Source organism: Salvelinus fontinalis, unplaced genomic scaffold (genome assembly GCF_029448725.1).
Source record: "Salvelinus fontinalis isolate EN_2023a unplaced genomic scaffold, ASM2944872v1 scaffold_0238, whole genome shotgun sequence".
In the NCBI taxonomy this organism is placed as follows: Eukaryota; Metazoa; Chordata; class Actinopteri; order Salmoniformes; family Salmonidae; genus Salvelinus; species Salvelinus fontinalis.
Genome location: NW_026600447.1, coordinates 67,501 through 89,296, shown reverse-complemented (window position 1 = coordinate 89,296; position 21,796 = coordinate 67,501).

Below are 21,796 nucleotides of genomic sequence, written 5' to 3'. Positions count from 1 at the left end.
CGTACTCATTCAAGGGTTTTTCTTTGGTTTTACAGTTTTTTTTTACATTGTATAATAATAGTGAAGACAAACTATGAAATAACACATAGGGAAGCATGTAGTACCAAAAAAGTGTTAAACAAATGAAAATATAAAACCTATTAAAATTAGATTCTTCAGTGTAGCCACCCTTTGCCTTGATGACAGCTTTGCACACTCTTGGCATTCTCTCAACCAGCTTCATAAAGAATGCTTTTCCAACAGTCTTGAAGGAGTTCCCACATATGCTGAGCACTTGTTGGCTCCTTTTCCTTCACTCTGAGGTCCAACTCATCCCAAACCATCTCAATTGGGTTGAGGTTGGGTGATTGTGGAGACCATTCATCTGATCCAGCACTCCTTCTTGGTCAGATAGCTCTTACACAGCCTGGGGGTGTGTTTTGGGATATTGTCCTGTTGAAAATGTTTGATGTAGTCCCACTAAGCACAAACCAGATGGGATTGCATATCGCTGCAGAATGCTGTGGTAGCCACGCTGGTTAAGTGTGCCTTGAATTCTAAATAAATCACAGACCGTGTCACCAATTAAGCACCCCCACACCATAACACCACCTCCTCCGTGTGTCATGGTAGGAACAATACATGCAGAGATCATCCGTTCACCTACTCTGCATCTCATAAGGCAAATCTCATATTTGGACTCATAAAACAAAAGGACAGATTTCCACTGGTCTAATGTCCATTGCTCGTGTTTCTTGGCCCAAGCAAGTCTCTTCTTTTTTTTTGGTGTCCTTTAGTAGTGGTTTCTTTGCAGCAATTTGCGGTTGTAGTGTGTGGTGGTGGTTAGTAGTAGTAGTAGTAGTAGTAGAAGTGTGGTAGGGGTGGTGTAGTAGAAGTGTAGTAGGGTGGTAGTAGTAGGGGTCGTAGTAGAAATGTAGTAGGGGTAGTAGTAGAAGTTTGGTAAAGGTAGTAGTAGAAGTGTAGTAGGGGTACTAGTAGAAGTGTAGTAGTAGAAGTGTAGTGGGGTCGTAGTAGAAGTGTGGTTGGGGCAGTAGTAGAGGTATAGAAGTGTAGTAGTAGAAGTGTAGAAGTGTAGTAGGGGTAGTAGTAGAAGTGTAGTAGTATAGGTGTAGTGGGGTAGTAGTAGAAGTGTGGCTGGGGCTCTGAGTCACTGGCTTGCTGGTGCTCTTTCATGCCGTCCCTAGGAGGGGTGCGTCACTTGAGTGGGTTGAGTTACTGACGTGAACTTCCTGTCTGGGTTGGCGCCCCCCCTTGGTTGTGCTGTGGTGGAGACCTTTGTGGGCTATACTCGGCCTTGTCTCAGGATTGTAAGTTGGTGGTTGAGGATATCCCTCTAGTGGTGTGGGGGCTGTGCTTTGGCAGAGTGGGTGGGGTTATATCCTTCCTGTTTGGCCCTGTCCGGGGGTTTCTTCGGATGGGGCCACAGTGTCTCCTGACCGCTCCTGTCTCAGCCTCCAGTATTTATGCTGCAGTAGTTTATGTGTCGGGGGGCTAGGGTCAGTTGGTTATACCTGGAGTACTTCTCCTGTCTTATCCAGTGTCCTGTGTGAATTTAAGTATGCTCTCTCTAATTCTCTCGTTCTCTCTTTCTCTCTGAGAACCTGAGCCCTAGGACCATACGTCAGGACTACCGGGCATGCTGACACCTTGCTGTCCCCAGTCCGCCCGGCCTTGCTGCTATTCCAGTTTCAACTGTTTCTGCCTGCGGTTAAGAAACCCCTACCTGTCCCAGACCTGCTGTTTTCAACTCTTAATGATCGGCTATGTAAAGCTAACTGAGATTTATTCCTGATTATTATTTGACCATGCTTGTCATTTATGAACATTTTGAAAATCTTGGCTCTCTCTAATTTTCTCCTTCTCTCTTTCTCTCGGAGGACCTGAGCCCTAGGACCATACGTCGGGACTACCGGCCGTGGTGACTCCTTGCTGCCCCCAGTCCGCCTGTCCTTGCTGCTATTCCAGTTTCAACTCTTCTGCCTGCGGTTATGGAACCCCTACCTGTCCCAGACCTGCTGTTTTCAACTCTTAATGATCGGCTATGAAAAGCCACTGAGATTTATTCCTGATTATTATTTGACCATGCTTGTCATTTATGAACATTTTGAAAATCTTGGCTCTCTCTAATTTTCTCCTTCTCTCTTTCTTTCTCTCGGAGGACCTGGGCCCTAGGACCATGCGTCGGGACTGCCGCCCGTGGTGACTCCTTGCTGTCCCCAGTCCGCCTGGCCTTGCTGCTATTCCAGTTTCAGCTGTTCTGCCTGCGGTTATGGAACCGCCACCTGTCCCAGACCTGTTGTTTTTCAACTCTTAATGATCAGCTATGAAAAGCCAACTGAAAATTATTCATGATTATTATTTGACCATGCTTGTCACTTATGAACATTTTTGAACATCTTGGCATAGTTCTGTTATAATCTCCACCCGGCACAGCCAGAAGAGGACTGGCCACCCCTCATAGCCTGGTTCCTCTCTAGGTTTCTTCCTAGGTTTTGGCCTTTCTAGGGAGTTTTTCCTAGCCACCGTGCTTCTACACCTGCATTCTAGCTGTTTGGGGTTTTAGGCTGGGTTTCTGTACAGCACTTCGAGATATTATCTGATGTACGAAGGGCTATATAAAATAAAATTGATTGATTGATTGTTGGGTAGTAGTAGTAGAAGTGTATTAGTAGAAGTGTAGTAGTAGAAGTGTGGTTGGGGTGGTGGTAGTAGAAGTGTAGTTGGGGTAGTAGTATAAGTGTAGTAGTATAATTGTACTAGGGGTAGTAGTAGAAGTGTGTTTGGGGTAGGAGTAGAAGTGTAGTAGGGGTAATAGTAGAAGTGTGGTAGTAGAAGTGTAGTGGGGTCGTAGTAGAAGTGTGGTTGGGGTAGTAGTAGATGTATAGAAGTGTAGTAGTAGAAGTGTAGTAGGGGTAGTAGTAGAAGTGTAGTAGTATAAGTGTGGTTGGGTGGTGGTAGTAGAAGTGTGGTTGGGGTAGTAGAATAAGTGTGGTTGGGGTAGTAGTATAAGTGTAGTAGTAGAATTGTACTAGGGGTAGTAGTAGAAGTGTGGTTGGGGTAGTAGTAGAAGTGTAGTAGGGATAGTAGTAGAAGTGTGGTAGTAGAATTGTACTAGGGGTAGTAGTAGAAGTGTGGTAGTAGAATTATACTAGGGGTAGTAGTAGAAGTGTGGTTGGGGTAGAAGTAGAAGCATAGCAGGGGTAGTAGTAGAAGTGTAGTAGAGGTAGTAGTAGAAGTGTGGTTGGGTAGTAGTAGAAGTATATAAGTGTAGTAGTAGGGGTAGTAGTAGAAGTGTGGTTGGGGTAGTAGTATCTGTAGTGTTGTAGGGGTGGTAGTAGTAGAAGTGTAGTAGGGGTAGTAGTGGAAGTGTAGTATGGGTAGTAGTAGAAGAAGTAGTGTGATTGGGGTGGTGGTAGTAGTAGTAGAAGTAGTGCTGTGAGGGTCGTAGTAGAAGTGTGGTACTGGTGGTAGTAGCAGTAGTAGTGGTAGTGAGATAATATATTTAGCATGTTATCAGTCTGCATGCAGCCACACCTCCTTCCTGTAGACTACAAGTCTTCACCTGCACATCAGGGATGACCCTTGTTCTAATCATGTGATGGTTAAAATGACATGGTAAGGGTTGGTGTGTCAATCAGTCTCTTGCCAAATACAAGCTTCACTATCTCTTTATGTCCTTAAACAACAATGCCTGTGTAATTCTGACATGACAATTTCACACAACTCATCAGTCTAAAAAGGGGATGTGTATGGTTCTCAATTTACCCTAAACAATAGTAATGTTTATGTCCCCTGCCCCTGAACAGGAAGGGCTGTGGGAATCAGACTACAGTCTGTCTTATGACATTCTGAAGTTTGAAGCAGGTTAATCAACAGCACCCCCTGGTGGCAGTTGGCAGCACCCCCTGGTGGCAGTCAGCAGCACCCTGGTTGCAGTCAGCAGCACCCCCTGGTGGCAGTCAGCAACACCCTGGTGGCAGTCAGCAGCACCCCCTGGTGGCAGTCAGCAGCACCCTGGTGGCATGCAGCAGCACCCCCTGGTAGCAGGCAGCAGCACCCCCTGGTGGCAGAAAGCAGCACCCCATGGTGGCAGTCAACAGCACCCTGGTGGCAGTCAGCAGCACCCCCTGGTGGCAGTCAGCAGCAACCACTGGTAGCAGTCAACAGCACCCCCTGGTGGCAGGCAGCAGCACCCTGGTGGCAGTCAGCAGCACCCCCTGGTGGCAGTCAGCAGCACCCCCTGGTGGCAGTCAGCAGCAACCACTGGTAGCAGTCAACAGCACCCCCTGGTGGCAGGCAGCAGCACCCTGGTGGCAGTCAGCAGCACCCCCTGGTGGCAGTCAGCAGCACCCTGGTGGCAGTCAGCAGCACCCCCTGGTGGCAGGCAGCAGCACCCCCTGGTGGCAGTCAGCAGCACCCTGGTGGCAGGCAGAAGCAACCCCTGGTGGCAGGCAGCAGCACCCCCTGGTGGCAGGCAGCAGCAACCCCTGGTGGCAGGCAGCAGCACCCCCTGGTGGCAGTCAACAGCACCCCCTGGTGGCAGTCAGCAGCACCCCCTGGTGGCAGGCAGCAGCACCCCCTGGTGGCAGTCAGCAGCACCCTGGTGGCAGGCAGAAGCAACCCCTGGTGGCAGGCAGCAGCACCCCCTGGTGGCAGGCAGCAGCAACCCCTGGTGGCAGGCAGCAGCACCCCCTGGTGGCAGTCAACAGCACCCCCTGGTGGCAGTCAGCAGCACCCCCTGGTGGCAGGCAGCAGCACCCCCTGGTGGCAGTCAGCAGCACCCCCTGGTGGCAGTCAGCAGCACCCCCTGGTGGCAGTCAGCAGCACCCCCTGGTAGCAGGCAGCAGCACCCCCTGGTAGCAGACAGCAGCACCCCCTGGTAGCAGGCAGCAGCACCCCCTGGTGGCAGGCAGCAGCACCCCCTGGTAATAGTCAGCAGCACCCCCTGGTAGTAGCCAGCAGCACCCTGGTGGCAGTCAGCAACACCACCTGGTGGCAGTCAGCAGCACCCTGGTGGCAGTCAGCAACACCCTGGTGGCAGTCAGCAGCACCCCCTGGTGGCAGTCAGCAGCACCCTGGTGGCAGGCAGCAGCACCCTGGTGGCAGGCAGCAGCACCCCCTGGTAGCAGGCAGCAGCACCCCCTGGTGGCAGAAAGCAGCACCCCATGGTGGCAGTCAACAGCACCCTGGTGGCAGTCAGCAGCACCCCCTGGTGGCAGTCAGCAGCAACCACTGGTAGCAGTCAACAGCACCCCCTGGTGGCAGGCAGCAGCACCCTGGTGGCAGTCAGCAGCACCCCCTGGTGGCAGTCAGCAGCACCCTGGTGGCAGGCAGAAGCAACCCCTGGTGGCAGGCAGCAGCACCCCCTGGTGGCAGTCAGCAGCACCCTGGTGGCAGTCAGCAGCACCCCCTGGTGGCAGTCAGCAGCACCCCCTGGTGGCAGTCAGCAGCACCCTGGTGGCAGTCAGCAGCACCCCCTGGTGGCAGTCAGCAGCACCCCCTGGTGGCAGGCAGCAGCACCCCCTGGTGGCAGTCAGCAGCACCCCCTGGTGGCAGTCAGCAGCACCCCCTGGTGGCAGGCAGCAGCACCCCCTGGTGGCAGGCAGCAGCACCCCCTGGTGGCAGTCAGCAGCACCCCCTGGTGGCAGTCAGCAGCAACCCCTGGTAGCAGACAGCAGCACCCCCTGGTAGCAGGCAGCAGCACCCCCTGGTGGCAGGCAGCAGCACCCCCTGGTAGTAGTCAGCAGCACCCCCTGGTAGTAGCCAGCAGCACCCTGGTGGCAGTCAGCAACACCACCTGGTGGCAGTCAGCAGCACCCCCTGGTGGCAGTCAGCAGCACCCCCTGGTGGCAGTCAGCAGCACCCCCTGGTGGCAGTCAGCAGCACCCTGGTGGCAGTCAGCAGCACCCCCTGGTGGCATTCAGCAGCACCCTGGTGGCAGGCAGCAGCACCCCCTGGTGGCAGTCAGCAGCACCCCCTGGTGGCAGTCAGCAGCACCCCCTGGTGGCAGTCAGCAGCACCCTGGTGGCAGTCAGCAGCACCCCCTGGTGGCAGTCAGCAGCACCCTGGTGGCAGGCAGCAGCACCTCCTGGTAGCAGTCAGCAGCACCCCCTGGTGGCAGGCAGCAGCAACCCCTGGTAGCAGTCAGCAGCACCCCTGGTAGCACATCTTGGTCACGACAATCTGCATCACACACAACATCAGTGTGACCCCCTGCTGATACATGACCATGAACGAAGACAGGTTCTCATTCTGAAATGAAATAGCTTGAATGTGTTCATCTAAGTCAGATACTGTTGTACCCATTTCCCCCCCGAAGCAAAAATAGATGTTATTACCCAATGCACTAATCTGTCCCATTCTCCACGACTGACGACATGAGCTTTATTTAATACCCCCAGTTGAAATGATGAGTGGACCCTATTAACTTAATTTTAGTTATGTGGTCAAAGTGCTTAATAACCTGATCGCATGAATACTTGAAGTCCCCCATGCATTATGCACAGGACAGAGGCACTCTGTAATGACGGTCCTTTGGCGGTTAGATAGAAGTGCAGTTTATAAATAGCTGCGTACTAATCTGCTCCCTACAGTCAGTGGGATGGAACATAACATAAGGGGAGAGAAAAGAGCTACGTGACATGTAGTGAAAATTAAAAACCTAGATGCCAGCAAGATTCTGTACTCTAAAACAGCAGCACACAAATAATTGCTCAATGAAATGCCCTCGTCCAAGATGAAAGACATGATATAATAAGTTGACATGCAAAATTAATTGAGCCAGTATGTCACTCACCACGTAAGGCCGACTGAACTCACACATCTCCAGGTCGATCGTATCTGACTCCTGCACTCCCATCCACCAATAGCAAAGTCCTCGCCAGACTGCCTCCTACAGCCCAACACTCCCATCCACCAATATCAAAGTCCTCGCCAGACTGCCTCCTGCAGCCCAACACTCCCATCCACCAATAGCAAAGTCCTCGCCAGACTGCCTCCTGCAGCCCAACACTCCCATCCACCAATAGCAACGTCCTCACCAGACTGTCTCCTGCAGCTCAACACTCCCATCCACCAATAGCAACGTCCTCGCCAGACTGAGAGAACAGTAACAGAGCAGAGGGAGGCATGACAATGTTGACCATCTCTACGGTGACAAACACCTCAGTTTGATATCCTCATACAAACACACACACATTCTGGACATTGATTGAAGGCCACATAATGTAAAACCATGTGTCCTTAACCAGGCATGTCCACCATTGGTGAAAGCCTTTCACACCTTGAAGAAGTTCATCTTGACAGAGAGAGAGATGGTAAAGTGCCAGGTAGTGAAAGTAATTAAGCAAAAGTGTGAAAGAACTTGCTTCTACACCTGCATTGCTTGCTGTTTGGGGTTTTAGGCTGGGTTTCTGTACAGCACTTCGAGATATTAGCTGATGTACGAAGGGCTATATAAAATAAACTTGATTGAAAGAACGAGTAGTAGCTCTCTCTCAGGTGGAAGTCTTAAGACCCCCCCCCCCCCCCCCCCCCCCCAAAAAAAACATTTAAAAAACCTATAGCAGATTAACAACAGATCTTTGTTTACTCACAGGTGTTTTGGAGACTCTGACCTCAACCACAGAGGCCATGGGGGAACAGAGTTCTGTTAGGAGAGGACTTTCCCACATTACTCCTGCCGATCAAACACACCTGGTAACAGACACGATCACCGTGGGCAATATTACAATACAACACCCAATCACCGTGGGCAATATTACAATACAACACCCAATCACCATGGGCAATATTACAATACAACACCCAATCACCATGGACAATATTACAATACAACACCCAATCACCATGGACAATATTACAATACAACACCCAATCACCATGGACAATATTACAATACAACACCCAATCACCATGGGCAATATTACAATACAACACCCAATCACCATGGGCAATATTACAATACAACACCCAATCACCATGGGCAATATTACAATATAACACACTTCCAATCACCATGGGCAATATTACAATACAACACCCAATCACCATGGGCAATATTACAATACAACACCCAATCACCATGGAAAGTATTACAATACAACACCCAATCACCATGGACAATATTACAATACAACACCCAATCACCATGGGCAAGATTACAGGTCAACACCCAATCACCATGGGCAATATTACAATACAACACCCAATCACCATGGGCAATATTACAATACAACACCCAATCACCATGGACAATATTACAATACAACACCCAATCACCATGGACAATATTACAATACAACACCCAATCACCATGGGCAATATTACAATACAACACCCAATCACCATGGGCAATATTACAATACAACACCCAATCACCATGGGCAATATTACAATACAACACCCAATCACCATGGGCAATATTACAATACAACACCCAATCACCATGGGCAATATTACAATACAACACCCAATCACCATGGGCAATATTACAATACAACACCCAATCACCATGGGCAATATTACAATACAACACCCAATCACTATGGGCACTATTACAATACAACACTCAATCACCATGGGAAGTATTTCAATACAACACCCAATCACCATGGGCAATATTACAATACAACACCCAATCACTATGGGCACTATTACAATACAACACTCAATCACCATGGGCAATATTACAATACAACACCCAATCACCATGGGCAATATTACAATACAACACTCATTCACCATGGGCAATATTACAATACAACACCCAATCACCATGGACAATATTACAATACAACACTCAATCACCATGGGCAATATTACAATACAACACTCAATCACCATGGGCAATATTACAATACAACACCCAATCACCATGGACAATATTACAATACAACACCCAATCACTATGGGCAATATTACAATACAACACCCAATCACTATGGGCAATATTACAATACAACACCCAATCACCATGGACAATATTACAATACAACACCCAATCACCATGGACAATATTACAATACAACACCCAATCACCATGGGCAATATTACAATACAACACCCAATCACCATGGAAAGTATTACAATACAACACCCAATCACCATGGACAATATTACAATACAACCCCCATTCACCATGGGCAAGATTACAGGTCAACACCCAATCACCATGGGCAATATTACAATACAACACCCAATCACCATGGGCAATATTACAATACAACACCCAATCACCATGGACAATATTACAATACAACACCCAATCACCATGGACAATATTACAATACAACACCCAATCACCATGGGCAATATTACAATACAACACCCAATCACCATGGGCAATATTACAATACAACACCCAATCACCATGGGCAATATTACAATACAACACCCAATCACCATGGGCAATATTACAATACAACACCCAATCACCATGGGCAATATTACAATACCACACCCAATCACCATGGGCAATATTACAATACAACACCCAATCACCATGGGCAATATTACAATACAACACCCAATCACCATGGGCAATATTACAATACAACACCCAATCACTATGGGCACTATTACAATACAACACTCAATCACCATGGGAAGTATTACAATACAACACCCAATCACCATGGGCACTATTACAATACAACACTCAATCACCATGGGCAATATTACAATACAACACCCAATCACCATGGGCAATATTACAATACAACACTCAATCACCATGGGCAATATTACAATACAACACCCAATCACCATGGACAATATTACAATACAACACTCAATCACCATGGGCAATATTACAATACAACACTCAATCACCATGGGCAATATTACAATACAACACCCAATCACCATGGACAATATTACAATACAACACCCAATCACTATGGGCAATATTACAATACAACACCCAATCACTATGGGCAATATTACAATACAACACCCAATCACCATGGACAATATTACAATACAACACACACCCAAGAGGTATGAGGACCTTAACAACATTTAAATTAAAATGACATATTTTATTATTTTGTATATCTTTTCAGTATCACTTTGAAGTTGAAGCTTGGTACACGTAGGCCTAGATCTTTGACAACTAGATCAGTTGTTCCTGTAGAGTCAGTGTTCAAATCATGTGATGCTGAGAGCACCGCTACAGGTCACGCACGGTGTGTTGCCAGCCGTGATAAGAAGTAGTCATTTGTAGAGATATGACAATGTGCTACTGTAATATCCCTGGAGTCCCAGGTGGACAATCAGAGCTACTGGAGCCTTCCATCTCTCGACACAAAATGGAGTCTGTCTCGACACAAAATGGAGTCTGTCTCGACAAAAGATGGAGTCTGTCTCGACACAAGATGGAGTCTGTCTCGACGCAAGATGCAGTCTGTCTCGACACAAGATGGAGTCTGTCTCGACACAAGATGGAGTCTGTCTCGACTCAAGATGCAGTCTGTCTCGACTCAAGATGGAGTCTGTCTGGACACAAGATGGAGTCTGTCTCGACACAAGATGGAGTCTGTCTCGACACAAGATGGAGTCTGTCTGACACGCTTTACCGCGAGTCTCTCTGCCTTGTCTATGACCTCCACACCGGTCCCAGCTCCACAAGGGGACAAAAGGTGGGCTTTGCCCCCTCAGTTGAAACTTGAGTCCCCTCAGTTTTCGTTATTTTTCCCAACATAAAAATAGCAAAACATTTCAAATGATTGAGTGACAGGTTGGTGCAAAATCTGCATCTCCACTGCGCTAATATTTGATGGGTCAAGTTTACCGTTGAAGCTGCTTCACTCAACTCACTCAACTGTTGGGCCTCATGACCCAACACTACAGAGTTGAGTTAGCTTCTTAGCAAGCTGGTAACAGCATTAGGGATATCAGGCTTAGCTTATTTAGCTAGCTCAAACCAGCTAATCTGCCATTGCCACGATGGATATCGGAAATAGGCTTTGCCAAAGTACTCAAACAAAGGAGAAGGAGTGGGATGAGAAGCAACATCAAACCACTGAGTCCGCTGCCAAACCCAGCAGCGATGATGCTGCCGAGCTCCAGCTAGCTCCAGAGTACAGAGCCTACCCACCCTTTCACAAGCGCCGCCAAGATAATGGCTCCACAGCCAGCTCCCAACTCCCTCTGTTCCTGAAGATCTTGGAACAGAGCAGCCAGCCCAGGTTATCTTAGAATCCTTCCCTAGCCCATGATTTCTGTCTAAAAACATTCATTTAATAGCAATTCGTTTATAGGAAAAGAGTGTTTAGAATACTCGGCGACTGCAGATTTCTGTTTCCCATGTCGAACGTTCTGTGTCGGTTGGGTTCAATGCTAACTTAGACAAGGCCTTCACCCAAGTTGGGTATTCTAACTGGAAGCATGCTATTGATAGCACCAGAGGATTTGCTAGGCACGCATCAAGCAAAGAGCATTTGTAATGCACTACACTGTGGAGAGAGTTCCATAGTGCTATTGGGAACATTGGTGTCAACACATTGTGGATATTATTGAATTCCTTGTTTCAAATCAGCAACCACTGAGGGAGACATTGGACATGACAGAGTCAACAAGGGAGGGGTGCCAGTGGACTCGTTCTGTCTATGATGGAAAATACTCTCAGAAAAGACCAGGAAGTTGACAAGATGTTTAGCACCGTAGCCCACAATGCCACACACACGTCACATGATGTTCAACATGAGATCGCCGTACCCCACAATGCCACACACACGTCACATGATGTTCAACATGAGATCGCCGTACCCCACGATGCCACACACACGTCACATGATGTTCAACATGAGATCACCGTACCCCACAATGCCACACACACACGTCACATGATGTTCAACATGAGATCACCATACCCCACAATGCCACACACACGTCACATGATGTTCAACATGAGATCGCCGTACCCCACGATGCCACACCCACGTCACATGATGTTCAACATGAGATCACTGTACCCCACAATGCCACACCCACGTCACATGATGTTCAACATGAGATCGCCGTACCCCACAATGCCACACCCACGTCACATGATGTTCAACATGAGATCATCATATCCCACAATGCCACACACACACGTCACATGATGTTCAACATGAGATCACCATACCCCACAATGCCACACACACGTCACATGATGTTCAACATGAGATCACCGTACCCCACAATGCCACATCCACGTCACATGATGTTCAACATGAGATCATTGGGCTCGTGAGTGGGCCCTTCCACAGCTAGACTCATTTTTCCACTTTGACAAACTTATTCAGTAGCACAGAAGAAGCATTTTACACCCGAGGAAAGCTCAACTAATCTAACTGGAATTTGAGGGGGAATCTAACAAGAATATTTAGGTTAGAGCCTGTAAGTAAGCATTTCACTGTAAGGTCTACACCTGTTGTAATCGGCATTTCACTGTAAGGTCTACTACACCTGTGGTATTCAGCATTTCACTGTAAGGTCTACCTACACCTGTTGTATTCGGCGCACTTGACAAATAAACTTTGATTTGACTTGATTTGATTTCAGCGGCCTTGCTTTAGTGTCTATGGTGCTGTCCATGGTGCTGTCCATGGTGCTGTGCATGGTGCTGTCCATGGTGCTGTCCATGGTGCTGTCCAGGGTGCTGTCCATGGTGCTGTCCAGGGTGCTGTCCAGGGTGCTGTCCAAGGTGCTGTCCAGGGTGCTGTCCAGGGTCCTGTCCAAGGTGCTGTCCAAGGTGCTGTCCAAGGTGCTGTCCAAGGTGCTGTCCAAGGTGCTGTCCAGGGTGCTGTCCAAGGTGCTGTCCAGGGTGCTGTCCAGGGTGCTGTCCAGGGTGCTGTCCAGGGTGCTGTCCAGGGTGCTGTCCATGGTGCTGTCCAGGGTGCTGTCCAGGGTGCTGTCCAGGGTGCTGTCCATGGTGCTGTCCAGGGTGCTGTCCATGGTGCTGTCCAGGGTGCTGTCCAGGGTGCTGTCCAGGGTGCTGTCCAGGGTGCTGTCCACGGTGCTGTCCACGGTGCTGTCCAGGGTGCTGTTCATGGTGCTATCCAGGGTGCTGTCCAGGGTGGTGTCCATGGTGCTGTCAACTGTGCTGTCCATGGTGCTGTCCATGGTTCTGTCCAGTGTGCTGTCCATGGTGCTGTCTATGGTGCTGTCCAGGGTGCTGTCTAGGGTGCTGTCTGTGGTGCTGTCTATGGTGCTGTCCAGGGTGCCATCTATGGTGCTGTCCAGGGTGCCGTCTATGGTGCTGTCCAGGGTGCTGTCCACGGTGCTGTCCAGGGCGCTGTCCAGGGCGCTGTCCAAGGGGCTGTCCAGTTTGCTGTCTATGGTGCTGTCCAAGGTGCTGTCCACGGTGCTGTCCAGGGCGCTGTCCACGGTGCTGTCCAGGGTGCTGTCCACGGTGCTGTCCAGTTTGCTGTCCAAGCTGCTGTCCAGTTTGCTGTCCAAGGTGCTATCCAAGGTGCTGTCCAGTTTGCTGTCCAAGGTGCTGTCCAGTTTGCTGTCCAAGGTGCTGTCCAAGGTGCTGTCCAGTTTGCTGTCCAAGGCGCTGTCCAGTTTGCTGTCCAAGGTGCTGTCCAGTTTGCTGTCCAAGGTGCTGTCCAGTTTGCTGTCCAAGGTGCTGTCCAAGGTGCTGTCCAGTTTGCTGTCCAAGGTGCTGTCCAGTGTGCTGTCCAAGGTGCTGTTCAGTTTGCTGTCCAAGGTGCTGTCCAGTTTGCTGTCCATGGTGCTGTCCAAGGTGCTGTCCAAGGTGCTGTCCAGGGTGCTGTCCAAGGTGCTGTCCAGTTTGCTGCCCAAGGTGCTATCCAAGGTGCTGTCCAGTTTGCTGTCCAAGGTGCTGTCCAGTTTGCTGTCCAGTTTGCTATCCAAGGTGCTGTCCAAGGTGCTGTCCAGTTTGCTGTCCAAGGTGCTGTCCAAGGTGCTGTCCAGTTTGCTGTCCAAGGGCGCAGCAGAGATTTCGCGCCAACCTGTCACTACTTGGTCAAAAGCACTCAATGGTGTCGGCATGTGGACTGTTATGTTCGTGATATGAGCAGAATTCAAAATAATTCCAATGCAAATGACGCCCCTGGGTAAAGTTACATTTCGGTATGTTTTACCATAGAAATAGATACAATCTATTATGGTTTTCTTGGCAGCATACTGATTTTCCTGGTTGTAAATGGAACTGTCCATATTGGAACCGTGTATATGGTAGGCTGGCATTGCTAAATTGATTAACTGGGTGGAGTTTGATCCACAGAAGTGTATTGTGCCATATCACAACGTGTTGCTGTACTCATGAGCGGCATTATTTTCCATGTTTTAAGCCAGGCCTATAGGCCTATTTGTTTGGCAACACAGCTGTGCATGGCTGCATCTCACTGTAGTAGGCTGGAGGCTATAGGCTGTATCTCACTGTAGCAGGCTGTAGACTGTATCTCACTGTAGCAGGCTGTAGACTGTAGGCTGCATCTCACTGTAGTAGACTGTAGGCTGTAGGCTGCATCTCACTGTAGTAGACTGTAGGCTGCATCTCACTGTAGTAGACTGTAGACTGTAGACTGCATCTCACTGTAGTAGGCTGTAGGCTGTATCTCACTGTAGTAGACTGTAGACTGTATCTCACTGTAGTAGACTGTAGGCTGCATCTCATTGTAGTAGACTGTAGACTGTAGACTGCATCTCACTGTAGTAGACTAGACTGTAGACTGCATCTCACTGTAGTAGACTGTAGACTGTAGACTGTAGACTGTAGACTGCATCTCACTGTAGTAGACTGTAGACTTTATCTCACTGTAGTAGACTGTAGGCTGTATCTCATTGTAGTAGACTGTAGACTGTAGACTGCATCTCACTGTAGTAGACTGTAGGCTGCATCTCATTGTAGTAGACTGTAGACTGCATCTCACTGTAGTAGACTGTAGACTGTAGACTGTAGACTGTAGACTGTAGACTGTAGACTGCATCTCACTGTAGTAGACTGTAGACTGCATCTCACTGTAGTAGACTGTAGGCTGCATCTCATTGTAGTAGACTGTAGACTGCATCTCACTGTAGTAGACTGTAGACTGTAGACTGTAGACTGTAGACTGTAGACTGTAGACTGCATCTCACTGTAGTAGACTGTAGACTGCATCTCACTGTAGTAGACTGTAGACTGCATCTCACTGTAGTAGACTGTAGGCTGTAGACTGCATCTCACTGTAGTAGACTGTAGGCTGCATCTCACTGTAGTAGACTGTAGGCTGTAGACTGCATCTCACTGTAGTAGACTGTAGGCTGTAGGCTGCATCTCACTGTAGTAGACTGTAGACTGCATCTCACTGTAGTAGACTGTAGACTGCATCTCACTGTAGTAGACTGTAGACTGCATCTCACTGTAGTAGACTGTAGACTGCATCTCACTGTAGTAGACTGTAGACTGTAGACTGCATCTCACTGTAGTAGACTGTAGACTGCATCTCACTGTAGTAGACTGTAGACTGTAGACTGCATCTCACTGTAGTAGACTGTAGGCTGCATCTCACTGTAGTAGACTGTAGGCTGTAGACTGCATCTCACTGTAGTAGACTGTAGACTGCATCTCACTGTAGTAGACTGTAGACTGCATCTCACTGTAGTAGACTGTAGGCTGCATCTCACTGTAGTAGACTGTAGGCTGTATCTCACTGTAGCAGGCTGTAGACTGTATCTCACTGTAGCAGGCTGTAGACTGTAGGCTGTATCTCACTGTAGCAGGCTGTAGACTGTAGGCTGCATCTCACTGTAGTAGGCTGTAGACTGTAGACTGCATCTCACTGTATTAGACTGTAAGCTATGTTCTGGTTATCTGGATCTCCATTCACCTGTTGTTTGCTGCGTTTGTTTACTGTTAATGTAACTAGACGAAATATAGACTGTGTCATGTCTTTATTGATCTGATATTGTGTTTACTAGGCCTCCTTGTTACCACTGTTTTGTACTGTTTACCATCATTTGTTCGTATTCACAGATGTGTCAGCATTCTAAGCCAAACTGCTATTAATTATTTTTGTTTGCATTTATGAATAACTAGGCTACTACTTTCAGCATTTAGTTTGCATTATTTTGGTAAGACAGCTGTGTGTGCGGCTGCAGTCACATAGTTTAATTCACCTATTACAATCAGCCTATCTATCGTGTAGCCTACTGTATGTTCATTACAATAATGGCGTTGCGCTGACCTTCTTCAAAAGCACTCAATCAATGGTCTCAGAGTCTCTGTATTTAAATGTTATGTTTATTGTGGTATCGCGAGATATAAGCAGAATTCAATACAATTCTATTGCAAGAACCCACCCGCAAAATGTAAACTGCCCTCTTTGTCGCTTTATCATGGCGCCGGGTCTGCTCCATACTGCACTGGAAGAACTGAAACTGGCCCCTGTACACTGAACTAGTCAGTTGGGGCTCCAGCTAACTGAACGGGAACAGCAGGCAAACGGAACTTCCTCTGGGGGAGCAGGGAGGCTTGCTGGAATGAAGCCAGGTTGTGAGCACCTTGCTGGGATGCAGTCCAGAATCCAGTCCCTGGCTCCAGCCATAGCCTCAGCCTCCTGCAGAACATCTTGGACTCTTATTTTATAATTTTGATGGGTGAGGTGTTGTAGCTAGCAGGTAAACAATGACATGGCTATGATGACCTTTTATGGCAATACAGTCTCTCCATTCAGTCTCTCTCTCTTAGCAGTGTGTGAAAATGACTCAGGAGTCATGCACATAACCACGTTTTAAAAAAAAAAAGTAAAAGTTTACTTTTTAAAAAGAACACACCTGTGGAAATGTCTCATATTTCCAACTGTAGAATAACCATCCAAGCAGACTGTTACGCTCGATGAGGATAAAGGTAAGGAGTCAGGCGCAGAGAGCAAAGGTAACGGGAAAAAAACACTTTTAATGTCCACCCAGAAATACAACTGGTAACGTCAAAAAACATTGGCGTACAACTCCAACCTGAATAAAGTCCAAAACTGGAAACATAAATTAAGTCTGTGGAAAATCCCAATGAAAAATAGCAACCTCAACATACAAACAGAGAAACAAGCCCGCACAAACATAAACGGGCTAAACGAACTTAAATAACCCCACCCTAACAACCAAACACTAAACAGGTGAAATCAATTAGACAAAAACAAACGAAAAGGAAAAAAGGATCGGTGGCAGCTAGTAGACCGGCGACGACGACCGCCAAGCGCCACTCGAACAGGAAGGAAGGCCACCTTCGGTAATACTCGTTACACAGACTACGTTTATTCAACGTTCTGACTTGTACACAGACTCTTATGTTTCTGGCATCTATTCCAGAGATAGAAAGGTCTATTGTGGATCTCATTCAGGGAGATTCAGGGAGGAAGAGAAGAAGTGAGAGGTTTCACTCTCCAAAATCTGTCCAAAATATGACCAATGTGTTTCAATGGGCTTATTCTGGACCTAAGCTTGTCACCTGCCTTCCAGCCATTGGGACAATGACTCCCATTTGTTAGGGCGGAGACGTGAGCGTCTCGTCATTAATTACAGATCTCTGTCACACTCAGAATGCAGCAGGCCAGAGGCAAGGATCCTGGATAGCAAGTCATAACATTAGCTAATTATCTAGCAAGCTCTCTTACTTGTTTAGTTGAAAGCCCTCTCGCAATTCGAAAATAAATTAAACTGACCCGATGACTTGTTCCTATATTATGCCAATAACAACTAACCTGTGTGAACATGGCTGAGATGTTACAGGCTACTACCCAGCAGTGTTTAAAAAAAACAACTGTTTGGTGAATGAACATCCAGTGCTGCCCTTTTTCCATTGCAATCAATTGAAGTTAAACATTAACTAAATTCAACATTGCTACGTACTCAGAGATCTGACAATGCTTACTGGGTTTCAGGTAACTCTCCCATTGTTACCTGAGTTTCACAGAAATCCCAGTTGGATGATTCCTAGAAAAAAGGAAACAAGGAGGACATACGCAGGAGATCGGGGAATCCTCCAAACAGGATTTCTGAAAAACCCTGCGGACATTTTAAAAAGTTATAGGAATTTCACAAACCCTAGTTTCAGACCAAGAAAGCATTGTTCTCTTTCTCAAATCACTTTGTTTACATTTCTGCCTTTTTTAAATCCACTAAGAGGTAGTGTTGACTGTCCAGCTGGTTGGTCTTGGCAACATCTCCCTCCCGGCATAGGCAGTAGATGGTATAGAGTGCAGTATATATATATGAGATGAGTAATGTTGGGTATGTAAACATTATATAAAGTGGCATTGTTTAAAGTGACTAGTGATACATGTATTACATCCAAATGTTAATTATAAAAATGACTAGAGATTTGAGTCAGTATGTTGGCAGCAGCCACTCAATGTTAGTGATGGCTGTTTAACAGTCTGATGGCCTTGAGATAGAAGCTGTTTTTCAGTCTCTCGATCCCTGCTTTGATGCACCTGTACTGACCTCGCCTTCTGGATGATAGCGGGGTGAACAGGCAGTGGCTCGGGTGGTTGTTGTCCTTGATGATCTTTATGACCTTCCTGTGACATCGGGTGGTGTAGGTGTTCTGGAGGGCAGGTGGTTTGTCCCCAGTGATGCGTTGTGCAGACCTCACTACCCTCTGGAGAGCCTTCCGGTTGTGGACGGAGCAGTTGCCATACCAGGTGGTGATACAGCCTGACAGGATGCTCTCAATTGTGCATCTGTAGAAGTTTGTGAGTGCTTTTGGTGACAAGCCAAATTTCTTCAGCCTCCTGAGGTTGAAGAGGTGCTGCTGCGACTTCTTCACAACGCTGTCTGTGTGGGTGGACCAATTCAGTTTGTCCGTGATGTGTACGCCGAGGAACTTAAAACTTACTGTTCCCTCTGCTCTTTCCTGAAGTCCACAATCATCTCCTTTGTTTTGTTGACGTTGAGTGTGAGGTTATTTTCCTGACTCCACACTCCGAGGGCCCTCACCTCCTCCCTGTAGGCCGTCTCGTCGTTGTTGGTAATCAAGCCTACCACTGTAGTGTCATCCTCAAACTTGATGATTGAGTTGGAGGCGTGCATGGCCATGCAGTCGTGGGTGAACAGGGAGTACAGGAGAGGGCTCAGAACTGGTGTTAAATGCTGAGCTGTAGTCGATGAACAGCATTCTCACATAGCTATTCCTCTTGTCCAGATGGGTTAGGGCAGTGTGCAGTGTGGTTGCGATTGTGTCATCTGTGGACTTATTTGGGGCAGTAAACAAATTGGAGTGGGTCTAGGGTGTCAGGTAAGGTGGAGGTGATATGGTCCTTGACTAGTTTCTCAAAGCAGTTCATGATGACGGAAGTGAGTGCTACGGTGCGGTAGTCGTTTAGCTCAGTTACCTTAGCTTTCTTGGGAACAGGAACAATGGTGGCCCTCTTGAAGCATGTGGGAACAGCAGACTGGGATAAGGTTTGATGTAATATGTCCGTAAACACACCAGCCAGCTGGTCTGCGCATGCTCTAAGGACGCGGCGGGGGATGCCGTCTGGGCCTGCAGCCTTGCGAGGGTTAACATGTTTAAATGTTTTACTCATGTCGGCTGCAGTGAAGGAGAGTCCGCAGGTTTTGGTAGTGGGCCGTGTCAGTGGCACTGTATTGTCCTCAAAGCGAGCAAAGAAGTTATTTAGTCTGTCTGGGAGCAAGACATCCTGGTACGCGACAGGGCTGGTTTTCTTTTTGTAATCCGTGATTGACTGTAGACCCTGCCACATACCTCTTATATCTGAGCTGTTGAATTGCAACTCTAGGGAGAAGAGTTGCTCTGTGCGACCTCAGCGTGACTACTTAGTAAAAGAGAGTGTGTCCTCTACGTTTTTTCAGAGTGAAGAGAATGATGATCCCTAAATCACATTCCAACAGGAATTACTAGCGAGGATAGGATCCATTATGACCCGCAGAATGACCACTGGCCATTTACAGTACCAGTCAAAAGTTTGAACACACCTACTTATTCAAAAACTATTAAATGAGGGAAGTAGGGTTGGAGAGAGGGAGGGATGAGAGCATGAAGAGAAGTTGTAGGGAGGGAGGGATGAGAGTATTGAGGGAGGCCCTCTCTGGCTCTCCTCTCTCATGAGTCTATCCCCCCAAGATCAAATGCCAGACCAATCAATCAATCATCCCTAAGCAGACATCCATAGCAGGGCCTTGATGGTGTTTACCTCCCCAGGGTCTCTATCAACAAAATAAAACAGAAATCATGAAAAAAATGGACTGTCCCCAAACAACCCAACCACCAACTCCATCATCTCTCTCTCTCTCTTTCCTTCTTTCCGTCTTCATGATGACGGTGTTATTTTAATATTTATGTGGTCTGGACAGGGCTGGCTATATTATGAGACACATGCAGCAAGCAGGGGGTACAGTGGCTATTCCAAGGCTGGGGCCCGTGACTACTCCAAGACCCGGGGACTGTGACTAATCCAAGGCCTGGGGCCCGTAACTACTCCAAGACCTGGGGCCCGTAACTAATCCAAGGCCTGGGGCCCGTAACTACTCCAAGGCCTGGGGCCCGTAACTAATCCAAGGCCTGGGGCCCGTAACTAATCCAAGGCCTGGGGCCCGTAACTACTCCAAGGCCTGGGGCCCGTAACTACTCCAAGGCCTGGGGCCCGTAACTACTCCAAGGCCTGGGGCCCGTAACTACTCCAAGGCCTGGGGCCCGTAACTACTCCAAGGCCTGGGGCCCGTAACTACTCCAAGGCTGGGGATACACCAAGGCCGGGGCCCGTGGCTACTCCAAGACCTGGGGCCCGTAACTACTCCAAGGCCTGGGGCTCGTAACTACTCCAAGGCCTGGGGCTCGTAACTACTGCAAGGCCGGGGCCCGTAACTACTCCAAGGCTTGGAGCTCGTAACTACTCCAAGGGCTGGGGCTCGTAACTACTCCAAGACCTGGGGCTCGTAACTACTCCAAGGCCTGGGGCTCGTAACTACTCCAAGGACTGGGGCCCGTAACTAATCCAAGGCCTGGGGCTCATAACTACTCCAAGGCCTGGGGCTCGTAACTACTGGGGGCCCGTGGCTACACCAAGGCCGGGTCCCGTGGCTACACCAAGGCCCAGGGCCCGTAACTACTCCAAGGCCGGGGCCCGTAACTACTCCAAGGCCTGGGGCCCGTAACTACTCCAAGGCCTGGGTTCCGTAACTACTGCAAGGCCTGGGGCCCGTAACTACTACAAGGCCTGGGGCCCGTAACTACTACAAGGCCTGTGGCCCGTAACTACTCCAAGGCCGGGGCCCGTAACTACTCCAAGGCTGGGGCCCGTAACTACTCCAAGGCCGGGGCCCGTAACTACTCCAAGGCCTGGGGCCCGTAACTACTGCAAGGCCTGGGGCCCGTAACTACTCCAAGACCTGGGGCCCGTAACTAATCCAAGACTGGGGCTACTCCAAGGCCGAGGCCCGTAACTATTGCAAGGCCCGGGGCCCGTGGCTACTCCAAGGCCTGGGGCCCGTAACTACTCCAAGGCCTGGGGCCCGTAACTAATCCAAGGCTGGGGCCCGTAACTACTCCAAGCCCGTAACTACTGCAAGGCCGGGGCCCGTAACTACTGCAAGGCCGGGGCCCGTGACTACTCCAAGACCTGGGGCCCGTAACTACTCCAAGGCCGGGGCCCGTAACTACTCCAAGGCCTGGGGCCTGTAACTACTCCAAGGCCAGGGCCCGTAACTACTCCAAGGCCGGGGCCCGTAACTAATCCAAGGCTGGGGCTACTCCAAGGCCGAGGGCCGTAACTACTGCAAGGCACGGGGCCCGTGACTACTCCAAGGCCGAGGCCCGTAACTACTGCAAGGCATGGGGTCCGTG